Here is a 14,015-nt window from a genome sequence, read left to right on the forward strand (position 1 = left end):
ATTTCCTTCAAAACTTGTTTTATCTTTCCCAAACGGCTATCTGACTTTAAGAAAATTTTCGAGGTGAGAGAAAATTTTCTACCCCAGTTTGATAATCTTCTGTGTGGCCATGTCTTCCCGCTGTCAATAATATCTCCTTTCCGTATTTCAAATCAAAGAGAAATTTGTTAGTTTAAAATGTGGTGAGTGGTCGTTCCATTTCTGCTGGGGATGGTTTTTCCCTTTTTCCTTTCCCTGCTTTGCTACAAAACTTGCCAGGGATGATATTATTTGCTGAGGATGATACTTCTGCTATGGATGGTTTTTCTTTTTTCTTCCTTTCCCGCTCTGTGTTGTCCGACCATTGCGAAACTTGGTCGAGAATCTGTCGGAGTTGTTCCTGTATCTCGCAAATCTGTTGGGGATCCCCATAACCTTTTAACTGTTTCTTTTCCATTTTTCTCCAACTTCCCCTGGAAATTTGGTCCTCTTGGGATCTAGACCCATTCATCATTTGGTCTTGCGACCAACTTCTTTTCGCTTTATCGCCTTATCTTTGGCATGTCCTATTCGCATTTTGCTTTGCACCATTTTGGCAACTGGTAGTAAGCTCTGAAAATCCTTTTCAAAAACAAACTGCTGGGGAGGTAAAGTCTTTAAACAACGAAATGAAAAAGTGATGATTTCAAAAAATAGAAAAAGAAGAAGTCTTTCTGAACAAATGCTGGGGAAAAGAAAAAAAAGAACTTATCTGAATGATATAACCGATCCCAACGATCATGTCGCGCATTCAGGATTAATCAACCCAGTATATTTGTATCAATCAACCCTTCGGACGACCTCATGTTGCTGGGGATAAACAGGCACTCAACTCTTTGCCAAATGCGGATCCTTTCTGCCAATCTTGTCTTGTCGCCTCATAGTGCCCTTAGAGGAGTTTTCACTAATAAGACTCTCTCATTTCTCTCAACTCCCGTCGCCTCATGGTGCCTGTGAAGGTTTTCACCGATAAGACTCTCTCATTTTTTTTTCCGCTGGGGATTGGAGTGTTGTCGATATGACTCTCTTTGCTGGGGATTCTTTCGGCTATTAATTCATTTCCAGTTTATGATCTTCCTTTCTGTTGGGGATCAGAGTGTTATTCCTTGACTTATGACTGGGCACTTCTCGGATACTGATCGTGAGGTCTTTTTGGACATCAATATGGGTTTTCGTGTCTGGCTAAAAGGAAAAGGGGTATTAAAAAAAAGCTCAAAATAATTTTGATGGGTAAAACACTACAACTCTTGGAATCAAACTTTCTTTCCCAAAATTATAAACACAACTTCTGCCCCAGTTTTTCTTGCTTGGGGATTTTTATATTTTTGTTACACTATGACCGAGCCGTGAGGCGCTTACGTATCCTTCTTTGAGGAATTAGGTCAAACGTAATTCCCAATTCCTTTGTTTTTTTTGTGACTTTCTTTTGTCTTTATTATCATTATTTTTTTTCTTCTTTTTTTCTTTCATATTCATTACTGATTCCAAAAGAGGGATATGAAAGAATGAATAAGGCTCAAAATGGGAAACAAAGGTTAAAGTGTTTGTATAGAAGAAAGAATTTCCTCCGTCATTTCATTCTCCGATAAATGCCAACCACAAACAACAATTACAATCAAAAGAAATCATATATAATATCTCTTAACTGCGTCAGAATTGATAGCCATGTCGACGCATTTCCCGTCGATATCTGTTAAACATAAAGCGCCATTGGACAATACTCGGGTTATAATGAACGGTCCTTGCCAGTTCGGGGCGAACTTGCCTTTTGCTTCGGCCTGATGCGACAGGATTCGTTTCAACACCTGCTGCCCCACCTCAAATTTTCTGGGGCGCACCTTCTTGTTGTAGGCTCTCGCCATCCTCTTTTGATATAACTGGCCATGACACACAGCTGCCAATCTCTTTTCATCAATCAAGTTTAACTGTTCCAAACGGGTTTTGACCCACTCGTCATCATCAATCTCAGCCTCAGCGACAATCTGAAGGGATAGAATTTCAACTTCTGCCGGTATTACTGCTTCAGTTCCATATACCAACAAATATGGGGTTGCACCTACTGAAGTCCGGACGGTGGTGCGATAACCCAACAATGCAAATGGTAATTTTTCATGCCATTGTCTGGACCCTTCCACCAACTTCCTCAGTATCTTCTTGATGTTCTTGTTGGCTGCTTCAACTGCTCCATTCGCCTTGGGACGATATGGTGTGGAATTACGGTGTGTAATCTTAAACTGTTGACCTACCTCTTTCATCAAATTGTTGTTAAGATTAGCACTATTATCCGTGATGATCACTTTTGGGACCCCAAATCTACAGATGATATGGGAGTGAACAAAATCCACCACTACTTTCTTGGTTACTGACTTGAAAGTTTTAGCTTCAACCCACTTAGTGAAATAGTCGATGGCCACTAGAATGAACCTATGACCGTTGGTAGCTGCCGGCTCAATAGGTCCAATGACATCCATGCCCCATGAAACAAATGGCCATGGCGCTGACATTGTATGCAATTCTGTCGGCGGAGAATGAATCAAATCTCCGTGTATCTGACATTGATGGCATTTCCACACGAAACTTATACAATCCCGCTCCATAGTGAGCCAATAATACCCTGCTCGAAGAATCTTCTTCACCAATACATATCCGCTCATATGTGGCCCACAAACTCTAGCATGTACCTCTGTCATAACTGTCGTGGCTTGACTGGCATCTATACATCTCAGCAATCCCAAATCTGGGGTTCTTTTGTACAACACTTCTCCACTGAGGAAGAATCCGTTTGACAATCGCCGAATGGCTCTTTTTTGATCTCCAGTGGCCTGCTCCGGGTATATCCCCATCCTGAGGTACTCCTTGACGTCATAAAACCATGGCTCGCTATCCACTTCTTCCTCTATCATGTTGCAATAAGCATGCTGATCACGAACCTGGATGTACAACGGGTCAACATGAATTTTGTCTGGGTGGTGCAACATCGATGCTAAAGTGGCCAATGCATCGGCAACCTCATTGTGAACTCTCGGGATGTGTCTGAACTCCATTGATCGAAATCGCTTACTCAGATCGTGCAAACATTGTCGATATGGTATGAGCTTCAAATCCCGTGTTTCCCATTCACCCTGAATCAGATGCACCAGGAGGTCCGAGTCTCCCAAGACCAAAACATCCTGGACATCCATGTCTGCAGCTAGTTGTAGACCCAAAATGCATGCCTCATACTCAGTCATGTTGTTGGTACAATAGAAATGTAGCTGAGCTATAACAGGATAATGACGTCCTATTTCAGAAATAAGTACCGCTCCTATTCCGACTCCCTTCGCGTTTGCGGCTCCATTAAAGAAAAGCTTCCAACCTGGTTCCTCAGGTAATTCCAACTCATCTATATGCATTACTTCCTCGTCAGGAAAATACGTCCTCAACGGCTCGTATTCTTCATCAACAGGATTCTCAGCCAAGTGATCAGCCAGTGCTTGGGCTTTCATGGACATCCTCGTCACATAGACGATGTCAAACTCCGTGAGTAATATTTGCCATTTTTCTAACCTCCCTGTGGGCATAGGCTTTTGGAAAATATACTTTAGTGGATCCAGGCGTGAAATGAGGTAAGTAGTATATGAGGACAAATAATGCTTCAGCTTCTGGGCCACTCAAGTTAGGGCGCAACATGTCTTCTCGAGTTGAGTGTACTTGACCTCATATACTGTAAACTTCTTGCTAAGATAATAGATGGCTTGCTCTTTCCTTCCTGTAATGTTGTGTTGCCCTAACACGCAGCCAAACGAATTCTCCAGGACCGTTAGATACAGGATTAATGGTCTCACCGGTTCAGGTGGAACCAACACAGGTGGATTTGATAAATATCCTTTGATCTGGTCAAATGCCTCCTGACATTCTGCCGTCCATTCTATCGCAGCATCTTTCTTCAGTAGCCGAAAGATGGGTTCACAAGTCGCTGTGAGTTGAGCAATAAATCTGCTGATGTAATTCAACCTTCCCAATAGACTCTTTACTTCTGTCTTGTTCTTCGGCGGTGGCAAATCTTGGATAGATTTTATCTTTGACGGGTCCAGTTCAATACCTCGCCGACTGACGATGAATCCCAACAGCTTTCCAGATGGAACCCCAAATGCACATTTGGCCGGGTTGAGCTTAATATCATACCTTCGAAGTCTTTGAAAAAACTTCTTTAGGTCTGCTACGTGGTCTTCCTGATGCATGGATTTTATGATCACATCGTCCATGTACACCTCAATTTCTTTGTGGATCATGTCATGAAACACAGTGGTCATCGCTCTCATGTACGTTGCTCCAGCATTTTTCAAACCAAACGGCATTACCTGGTAGCAATAAGTTCCCCATGGCGTAATGAATGTTGTCTTTTCCGCATCTTCCTCATCCATCAGAATCTGATGATACCTAGCATAGCAATCCACAAAAGATCCGATCTCACATCCGGCACAATTGTCGATCAAGATATGGATGTTGGGTAAAGGAAAGTTGTACTTTGGGCTTGCCCTGTTCAGATTGCGGTAATCGACACACACCCTGATCTTCCCATCTTTCTTCGGCACCGGCACCATATTAGCCAACCAATCAGGATATCGAGTGACACGAATAACCTTTGCTTGCAGCTGTTTGGTTACTTCCTCTTTAATCTTCACACTCATATCCGTCTTGAACTTCCTCAACTTCTGTTTGACGGGAGGGCATGCCGGGTCGGTAGGCAATTTATGAACTACTAAATCCGTGCTTAACCCCGGCATGTCATCATATGACCATGCAAAAACATCTTTGAACTCAATAAGTGTTTTGATCAATTCCTCCCTGATATTTGGTGCAATGTGGATGCTTATTTTAGTTTCTCTGATATCGCCGGCATCCGCTAAATTGATGGCTTCTGTGTCATTTAAGTTGGGCTTGGATTTTTCTTCAAACTGGCTTAACTCCCTGTTTATCTCCTCGAATGCTTCATCCTCATCGTATTCCGATTCATTATCATAATCGATCTCTTGTATAGTTAGTTCGGAATCAGATTGATTTTTTAGACTAGGTTGAAGATCCGTTGTGCATGCCATATCGTTAAGACCAGTATGAAAAGAACTGTTCAAGAAAAAAGAAAAGAAAGAAACAAGAATTAAAAATAAAATAAAATAAGGAATGAAGAAGAAACTTTTCATTTTATTGAATTATGGGATAACAAGGTTTCACACTTTGTTGAGCAATAATGGAAATAAAAAGGAATTTGGATTACAACCCTGGAATAATCCAGAAAACAGAAAAGGAAAATCAGAGCCAACTACCAGGACTCCCTCCAAGTAGGAAGAGGAGTAGTTGTCCAATTGTTGACATTCGCCCTATGCCCCACAAATTGTATGTCTGCCTTACTGGAACCCTCTCCAGCTTCTATCATGTTGACATCTGCGAACATTCTTTCAAAGCCCTCATTCAAATCTCCATCTGGCCCGATCAGGGGTCCAAGAACTTCCGGGACTGGCAACTTTCTGCACCCTGCTTTGACAAATGATCTGGATAGGCGTGGGATTGGCTTAGGAAGGACCCAGACTCTTTTCTTCAACTTGCAGGCCCGCTTTACATCCGCTGCGGTAGGCTTGAATCCCAACCCAAAAGTATCCAGGTTATTGGGCAAAGAAACTGGCTGGACCATTCTCCGCAGATCAATCCCCAGACCTTTTCCTGGTACAAACCCGTTGTTCAACATATCTGAGGCTATCATGAAGGTTGTAGCTGTGATTCTGGGAAGTGGAAGGCCCCCACCCTCAGGAATTTTGTCTACTGAGACTGCATCAAAAACCTGATAAACCCATGGGCCCTTATCATTGTCGGTTTCTATGAAGGGTACAATAGCATCACTGACGGCATGCGTGCCGTCATCCCCGTGTACCACAGTCTCTTGTCTATCCCATTCAAATTTGACCATTTGATGCAATGTAGAAGGCACTGCTTTAGCTGCGTGGATCCAGGGTCGTCCCAACAAAATATTGTACGACACTGCCATATCTATCACTTGAAATTCCATGGTGAACTCGACTGGACCAATGGTTAATTCCAGTACGATGTCACCCACTGTGTCAGTACCGCCCCCCATCAAAACCTCGGACGCAGATGCTGTTCTTGTGGATCCTATCATCAGCAACCTTTAGTTTGTTCAGAGTGGCCAAAGGACAGATATTGGCACTTGATCCATTATCAATTAGTACTCGAGTGACCACCGAGTCTTCGCATTTTACCGTCAAGTAGAGTGCCCTGTTGTGTTCTGTACCCTCTATCGGTAACTCATCGTCAGAGAATGTGACTCGGTTTACTTCGAAGATCTTGTGCACTATTTTCTCCAAATGGTTCACTGAGATCTTGTCCGGGACATGAGCTTCGTTCAGAATCTTCATTAAGGCATGACAATGATCGTTTGAATGGATCAATAAGGATAGCAACGAAATCTGGGCTGGGGTCTTCCTCAACTGCTCTATAATTGAGTAGTCTTGGGCCTTCATCTTCTTCAAAAACTCTTCTACTTCTTCCTCCGTTACTGGCTTCTTTATTGTTATAGGATTGGTCCTTCTCAATTCTGCGGGAACAAAACACCTTCCCGAACGAGTTAACCCCTGAGCCTCGTATACCTCTTCCATAACCTCCTTTCCCTTATGCATCACTATCACTTGACTGTAGCTCCACGGCACAACTTTCTCACTTGTCATCGGCAACTACACGACTGGCCTGATAACAACCGGTTCTACGTGGACCCCCTTCACCACCAACACTGGTGTGCTTGATACTCCCTGCAGCACTGCCTTGGCTGGCTCTGGCTTCTTCGCAGCAACAGACGAATCTTTCCCCATTACCACAAATGGCTTATCATCTTCCTTTCCCAACCGTGCCACTGCCTTTCCACTGGTCAAATTTTCGTTCGGACTGGCACGAATCATCATTACCGTTTGTGAGAGTGTTTTAAGTTTCCCTCCTTCGTGCACTATCTCGATCATGTGGGTCTCATGGTGCACCGGTTACGGGTTTTCATTGATGTTGGGTGCCTCTGTTGCCTGAACCTCGATCCTATTTGTGTCAATAAGATCTTGTATGGCAGTCTTCAACTTCCAACACTTCTTAGTATCATGCCCGGGAGCTCCTGAACAATATTCACAGCTTACTGAATGGTCCAGATTTCTTGGAAGGGGATTTGGCAATTTGGGTTCAACAGGACTTAATAAGCCTATCTACCTCAACTTGTGAAACAGAGTAGTATAGGTTTCTTCCAACGGAGTGAATGTTCTCGGCTTCTGCATCCTTTCATTCCTGAAAGCCTGATTTCCACGGAAGCTTGGCCCTGAAGGATTCCTGTATGCTCTCGGTGGTGGATATGTGTTTTGTGGAGGTGGATATGTATATTGGGAAGCCGGCGCACGCCATTGCGGACGAGCCAGAGGCTGGGTGTAAGTTTGGGCATGATGGAAGGAGAAATGGGGCTCTTGTGGTGGATAATATGGTTGTGGAGGGTTGTATGGATTGTGTGGATAGTTTGGGTAATGGGGTCTGGGTTGGTAGCGAGGGGAAGGACCTCTTGATCTGGACCAAGTACCTGCTTCGACTGTTGCGGCCTCCTCTCTCTTCTTTTTCCCGAGCGCACCTCCCGTGCCGCTTTGGATAGCCTGAGTTGTGGCCTTGATCGCCGAATAACTCATTATCTTGTTGGACCTGAGTCCCTCTTCAACCATGCCGCCCATTTTTACTACTTCATTAAAAAATTTACCAACTGACGTCACCAAGTGACCAAAGTAAGTTGGCTCCAAAGTTTGTAAGAAGTAATCCACAATTTCACCTTCCCTCATTGGCGGATTGACTCTTGCTGCTTGTTCTCTCCAACGGAATCCAAATTCCCTGAAGCTCTCTCCGGGCTTTTTCTCAAGTTTTAACAGTGTGAGCCGGTCGGGGACGATCTCAAGGTTATACTGGAAATGACCTGCAAATGCTTGTGCTAGATCGTCCCAAGTATACCACCTGCTAGGATCCTGCCTCGTGTACCATTCTAATGCAGACCCGCTTAAACTTTGACCGAAATAAGCAATCAGCAACTCATCCTTTCCACCTGCCCCTCTCATCTTACTACAGAAACCTCGTAGATGCGCCATGGGATCACCATGCCCCTCATATAGATCAAATTTTGGCATCTTAAACCCTGTCGGCAATTGAACATCGGGGAAGGGACACAGATCTTTATAGGACACACTGGCTTGGCTGCCCAATCCATGCATATTCCTGAAGGATTGCTCCAGACTTTTCACTTTACGGAGCACTTCGTCCTACTCCGGATTCTTAACTGGCCTCTTAGTTTCTGTCGGGAGCTGAAGGTGAGGGGTGTAAGTGTATGGCTCGGGTGCTTTGAAGGTGAGTTCAGGGGGATAGTATTGATTGTTGTGAACCTGAAACACTGGTTCATCGGATGATTTTTGCAATGTGGCAGGTGGAGGTGCCATGAAAAAAGGAACAGCTAGTGGAGGAGGGTTTTGTTTGGGTGGTGGAGCTTGGGGATTATAGGAAGTTTCCCCTTGATAGTATTGGGCAATGGGGAAGCCCGTTGATGGACCAGTGGAAGGGTGTTCCGGAGTCCGAGCTGGTGAAAGGGTAGGAGTAAGGGGAAGTATTGGTGGTGTTTGTCCATTAGCCCAGGCTAGGTGCATCCCAACAATCTCTTGTCTCAACCTGTCCATTTCCTCCTTCATCATTTGCATCTCCGTTTTTTCTTCCTCAACACTTCTGTCCGAACCAGACATACTTTCCGAAATGGGCCCTTTTGATCTTGTGTGGTAATGGTAATATGCCAGAACGTTCTAATGAGCTAACTATTTTGAAATATCTTTCTCTGATATACACAACAAACTTGTTAGCGTTAGAGTTTAACACATATTGTACTTTCATATTGGGGAATACAATGTTCCTAGGCAGTTTAACCGTTTCTAACATGTTTTTGCTTTGACTGCATGTATCATTCCGGCTTATGTCCTTTCTTTATTCACTTTGCCTCTTCTTTTTATATTTTAGTGGTGGTCGAATCTTATGTGGATTGCCTACGTATCATGTCCCCGCATGAATCAGACCGGGCGTAGTTCTGCCACAAGTAAAAATAAAGACGCAACTTTGCATTTTATTACCAAAAAACGTTATTACATGCTACGCAATTGAAGAAAAATAATCAAGCAAAATACAGACTCCACACTATTAACATTGTTTGATATGAAAAGAGAACAGAGGGGTAGACAACAGACTTTTTTAAAAACCAAACAAGTGCAAACTTGAAATAGGGATATATTAAAGCCTTGAATTTTGGTGCCTGCGAGGCATCGTTCGGCCTTTCCGCGGGTTTTGGTGCCAGGCCTCTTTGCAAGCTTTTTAATTCCTCCATGATCCATTGGACATAGCCCATGACTGAGGCAAAAAGGGTATCATGGGGCATTTCTTCACATGTTAGGCACTTCGTGGTGATGTAGCGCCCAATCTCATCGATCCTACCCCTGATTCTATCCCTTTCCATACACAACTGTTCTATTCGTTGATTCTTTAATCCCAATACTTGAGTGTTGTCAAGGAGCTGATCTTGAAACCTCTCCATTTGTTCTTCCATTCGGGCTATTGAATCATAGCAGCACTCCCTGTCCGTTCTAACATCTCGGGCTTGTTTAAAGACCCGATCACTGAGAGTGGAATTTATTTCTCTTAATATTGCAACGCTCCCTTCATAATCCCTTCTCACTTGCCATAGGTGCTTTTTCCGCGCTGCTGTACCTCTTGCCGATCTGGCCCGTATTCTTGCTATGCTAGCCTCGGATCTTTCCAAGTCTTTTCGGCTTTCAATGACCAGATTCCTTAACCCTCCTATCAACCTTTTATCGGACCGGCTTCTCCGTTGGTTGTCGACATCCATTTTCATCTTCCGGATCTAAGCTTTGAGGATCTCGCTTTCTCTGGCTAGTTTGTTCTTTTCTCCTTCGTCGGCAGCAACCTACACTTTGTTCTCAAATTTCAGATCCTTAATATGTTGTTTCAGCTTGCCTATTTCTGCCCGATATTCCCGCTCTTTGGCCAACCATTCCCACGGTTCTTGCGACCCCTCAATAAACTCTTGAATGTGGGATTTTTGGCTAGTCGTTCTGGCTCATCTCTTACAACATCTTTCTTCATGTACCAGGCGATATAAGACGGTGAGATTTCACCTCGGGATAGGTCGCGCACTCGAGTGTTTACCGTTAAATATTGGCATTTATTCCATATAGAACGAATGGCTTCTTCATGAAATTGGCCGTGGATACCAACCTCGACTGCATAAATACTGAGATCTTCATCTGGGTGTACCACCTGACACCTCCCTAACTGTCTCATCACCCGGTAATGCACATAAGGCTGAATGCCTCGGAGTCCCATTAAGAGGAAGTAAGGACCCGTGGCGGGCATGTACACAATTTCTTCAACAGGAAGCCAACCCAATGTCCACCCTATTTGTGCTGCAGTGATGGTGCGAAGGCGAGATACCCAGTCTTCAGACCCTTCTGGCAATTTGAGCCCTGAAACCCTCGTGTTATATCCTTCAATGCAACCTTCATTTGTAGATCTATAGCTCATATACTGAGGATGATGACACAAGTGCTCGATCATCCACATTTGCAATAACAAGTTGCACCCTTCGAAAAAATCTGCCCCGGCTTTACGGGCTGTGAGAGCTCGGTATATCTCGGACACTATCATAGGGACCAGCGTGCTTTTGTTGTTGGTAATTAGGACCTTGACGACTCCAGCCACCTTTAAATCAATATTTCTGTCTTTCCGAGGAAATACCACAATGCCCAAAAATGCTACCATGAAGGCGAACCGCCTATGTTCATCCTATTTTGTCCGATTCCCTCTGCTGCAAACCCCGCTTTCCAGATCGTCGAACCCTCCTATATGCCCATACCTCTAGTATATGAACTGCAAAGTAGAAAACCCCCTATCCAATTTGTACGGAACTCCCTTGCTTATTTTCAGCAGATCCATGAACTCATGCGAATTGATGGTTCTCGGTGCGATCAGATATTTATGCCTTAGCCCCTCAGTAATGTCCATATATCCTGCTACTTCTTCTAAGTTTGGGGTGAGTTCAAAATCCGAGAAGTGGAATACGTGTTGGGCCGGGTCCCAAAATGTAACCAAAGCTTTTATGATGTCACATTTGGGTCTGACGTTCAATAAACTGGTGAGGCCTCCCAGATGTGATTTGATTTTCTCTCGCTCTGACTTTTCCAAATCCTCCCACCACAAGCGCAATTCCAAAGGGATCTTGCTCCTAACTGTTACCGGCAAACTTGGACCCGTGCTCACTCTGCATGTTTGTTTGGGGTGATTAAGACTCATTGGACTCAAAGGAAGAATTGACACACATTTAAAACTCCGGTCTTGTCAATACGGCCCTTCAGCCCTTCGAAGAAGATTTAAAGGCTGTGTTTTACCAACCGGACCAAACCTTAAAAATGACCAACAGTGGTTGTTCTCGCAAAAACAGCCTTCCGACGTCTTTTTAGGGACCTTCGGCTATTTTTTACAAGAATGGAATCACCAGACTTATTTACGACGAAAAATTAAAATTTTTGACATTTTTTTTTGGCTATTTTTGCAAAAAGGGGAGGTTGGACCCGATTAGGGCTGCCTACGTATCTCACATCCGGTGAGAATCAAACCAGCGTAGTTCGCCAACGAAAATAAACTAATTCTGAAAACAAGACTTGTTTAAACTAATTACACTAAAAAATGTTTTTTTTTTCATTTTCACAAAATTTTGGCAGAGTTCACCGGTAACTTAGAATTATCTCTCTACACTGCTATTCTCTTTTTTTTTTTTCAATATTCCAGTACTTCAGAAGCCGGGCAGCATGCAGGTCTAAGACAAATAAATGCATAAAATACACAAGATGCAGCAGGATGGTCTTTTCATTTCAAGTTGCTTGTCCTAGACGGACCCAACCCCTGTGTTGAGTCCCCTAAGTCAAGTGCACATGATGCAAATAAGCGTTCTTACTAGGGATCCAGCATGAGGTTTTGTTATACTAGGTTTATCCTGGGTGTTTGTTCTAGACCTGACTTACCCGAGCAGACAACTCGAGCCGAGGATGGGAACTGCGTACCGGTAACCAAAAGATCATCCGGTTTTGCAACTCCTCCGAATCCTCATTCTATTTTGGGATAGGACACTAACAGAAAGAAGTCACGACCAGCGTGCACTCCTCAAGAGAGAGAAGAGAGGGATTTTCGTAGCAGTTTATATATACAGTGCAGATAATATCAAAGCGGTAAAAAGCAACATTTTTGCACATTAGGACAAAACATGTAATAAAATCAGATGATAAATAAAGCCAAATATAACAATTCATCTAAGCATGAATTCTGAACCCTGAATCAGAGATTCTAGGAATCAAAATTCCCCAGCAGAGTCGCCAGAGCTGTCACACCTCCTTTTTACACTACACCCCGAAAAGGGTATAAGGGAGTTTTTCTAATTAAAGGACAATCAAAACGGGATTTGTTTATTTAATTCAGAGTCGCCACTTGGGAGATTTATGGTGTCCCAAGTCACCGGTCGAATCCTGAATCAAGGAAAAGATTGACTCTGTTTAACAGTCCGCGAACCAGAAATCCGGATAAGGAATTCTATTAACCCGGGAGAAGGTGTTAGGCATTCCCGAGTTCCGTGGTTCTAGCATGGTCGCTCAACCGTTATATTCGACTTATTTATTCGATTTTTAACAATTAAGAACTTATATGCAAATTTTAACTTTGAACCGCTTTTATCAATTTTATTATTATTGTTATTATTTTACGGAGAATTGCAACGTTGTGAAAACGTATCTCGATCCACGTCACAGTCAATGTACCCGTGGTTATCGACACATTTCGACTCCGTTGAGATTTGGATTTGGGTCACATAAATGCACACCCGTATTTAAGAAAGTAATTTATTAAAGATGCGCCTAAAGCGACTAGCGTATTGTTGTTTTGGGAAAGGCCGTAAAATTTTGCTAAACGGCCCCGTCTCGAAATCTAAGCAATTTCATCAAAACACGTATAGAGGGCCCCGCAGCCAGCGTATTCTTGTTTGGCGAGGCATGTCTCATTAGTAAAAAAAAATTTGCAACGTCATGGAAATGCATCTTGAACCACGTTACAACCAGTGTACACGTGGTCGTCGGCACATTTCGACTCTGTCGAGATTTGGATTTGGGTTGCATAAATGCACACCCTAGTTTTAGGAAGGTAAGATTAATTAAGGCGCGTCCTAAAGAGACTATCGTATCGTTATTTTGGGAAGAGGCTGTGAAAATTCACTAGACGGCCAACTTCAAATCTATCCGTTTATTGAGTCCTTTTATTGAGGGCCCCGCAATTTGTGATTTACTGTGGCGAGGCACGCCTCCTTTATTTTAAGGATATCCTAAAGTAACTACATTTCTATTTATATTAGTCTCTAAAATAAAATAAAAAAAATCCTAATTAATTACGAGCTTAAAAATAAGAAAGCGTAACATACTAATTGCTAGATTAAGACAAATATTAATGGAAATGAATTTTACTAAAAAAAGAAAAAATTCGAAATTGTAAATAAAATACGAAATTCGCCAACTAATATTCAAAAGAAATCAATTATAGCTAGATTAAAGCTCGCATTGTTATAAAAAAAACTATTGGAATTAATTATTCACAACCATTTGAAACTAGATTTAACCATAATTACTAAAGCTTATTAGAAAGTTTATTAAACTTAAACGTTGACTCATCTTGCTCAAACTTGCACCTAATGGATTAATGTTCTTAGCCTTGCTACGTTGAATCACACATTAAAAGCATCAAGCCCGCTGATTCTACGAAATTATTGGCCTATTATATTTGCCTAGTATTTGCGGATCTTCGTTACTAACAAGATTCAAAGATAAAAAAAACCTCAAATTGCTTCTATTCCAATA

The sequence above is a fragment of the Nicotiana tabacum genome, chromosome 11, assembly GCF_000715075.1.
Source record: "Nicotiana tabacum cultivar K326 chromosome 11, ASM71507v2, whole genome shotgun sequence".
Classification (NCBI taxonomy): Eukaryota; Viridiplantae; Streptophyta; class Magnoliopsida; order Solanales; family Solanaceae; genus Nicotiana; species Nicotiana tabacum.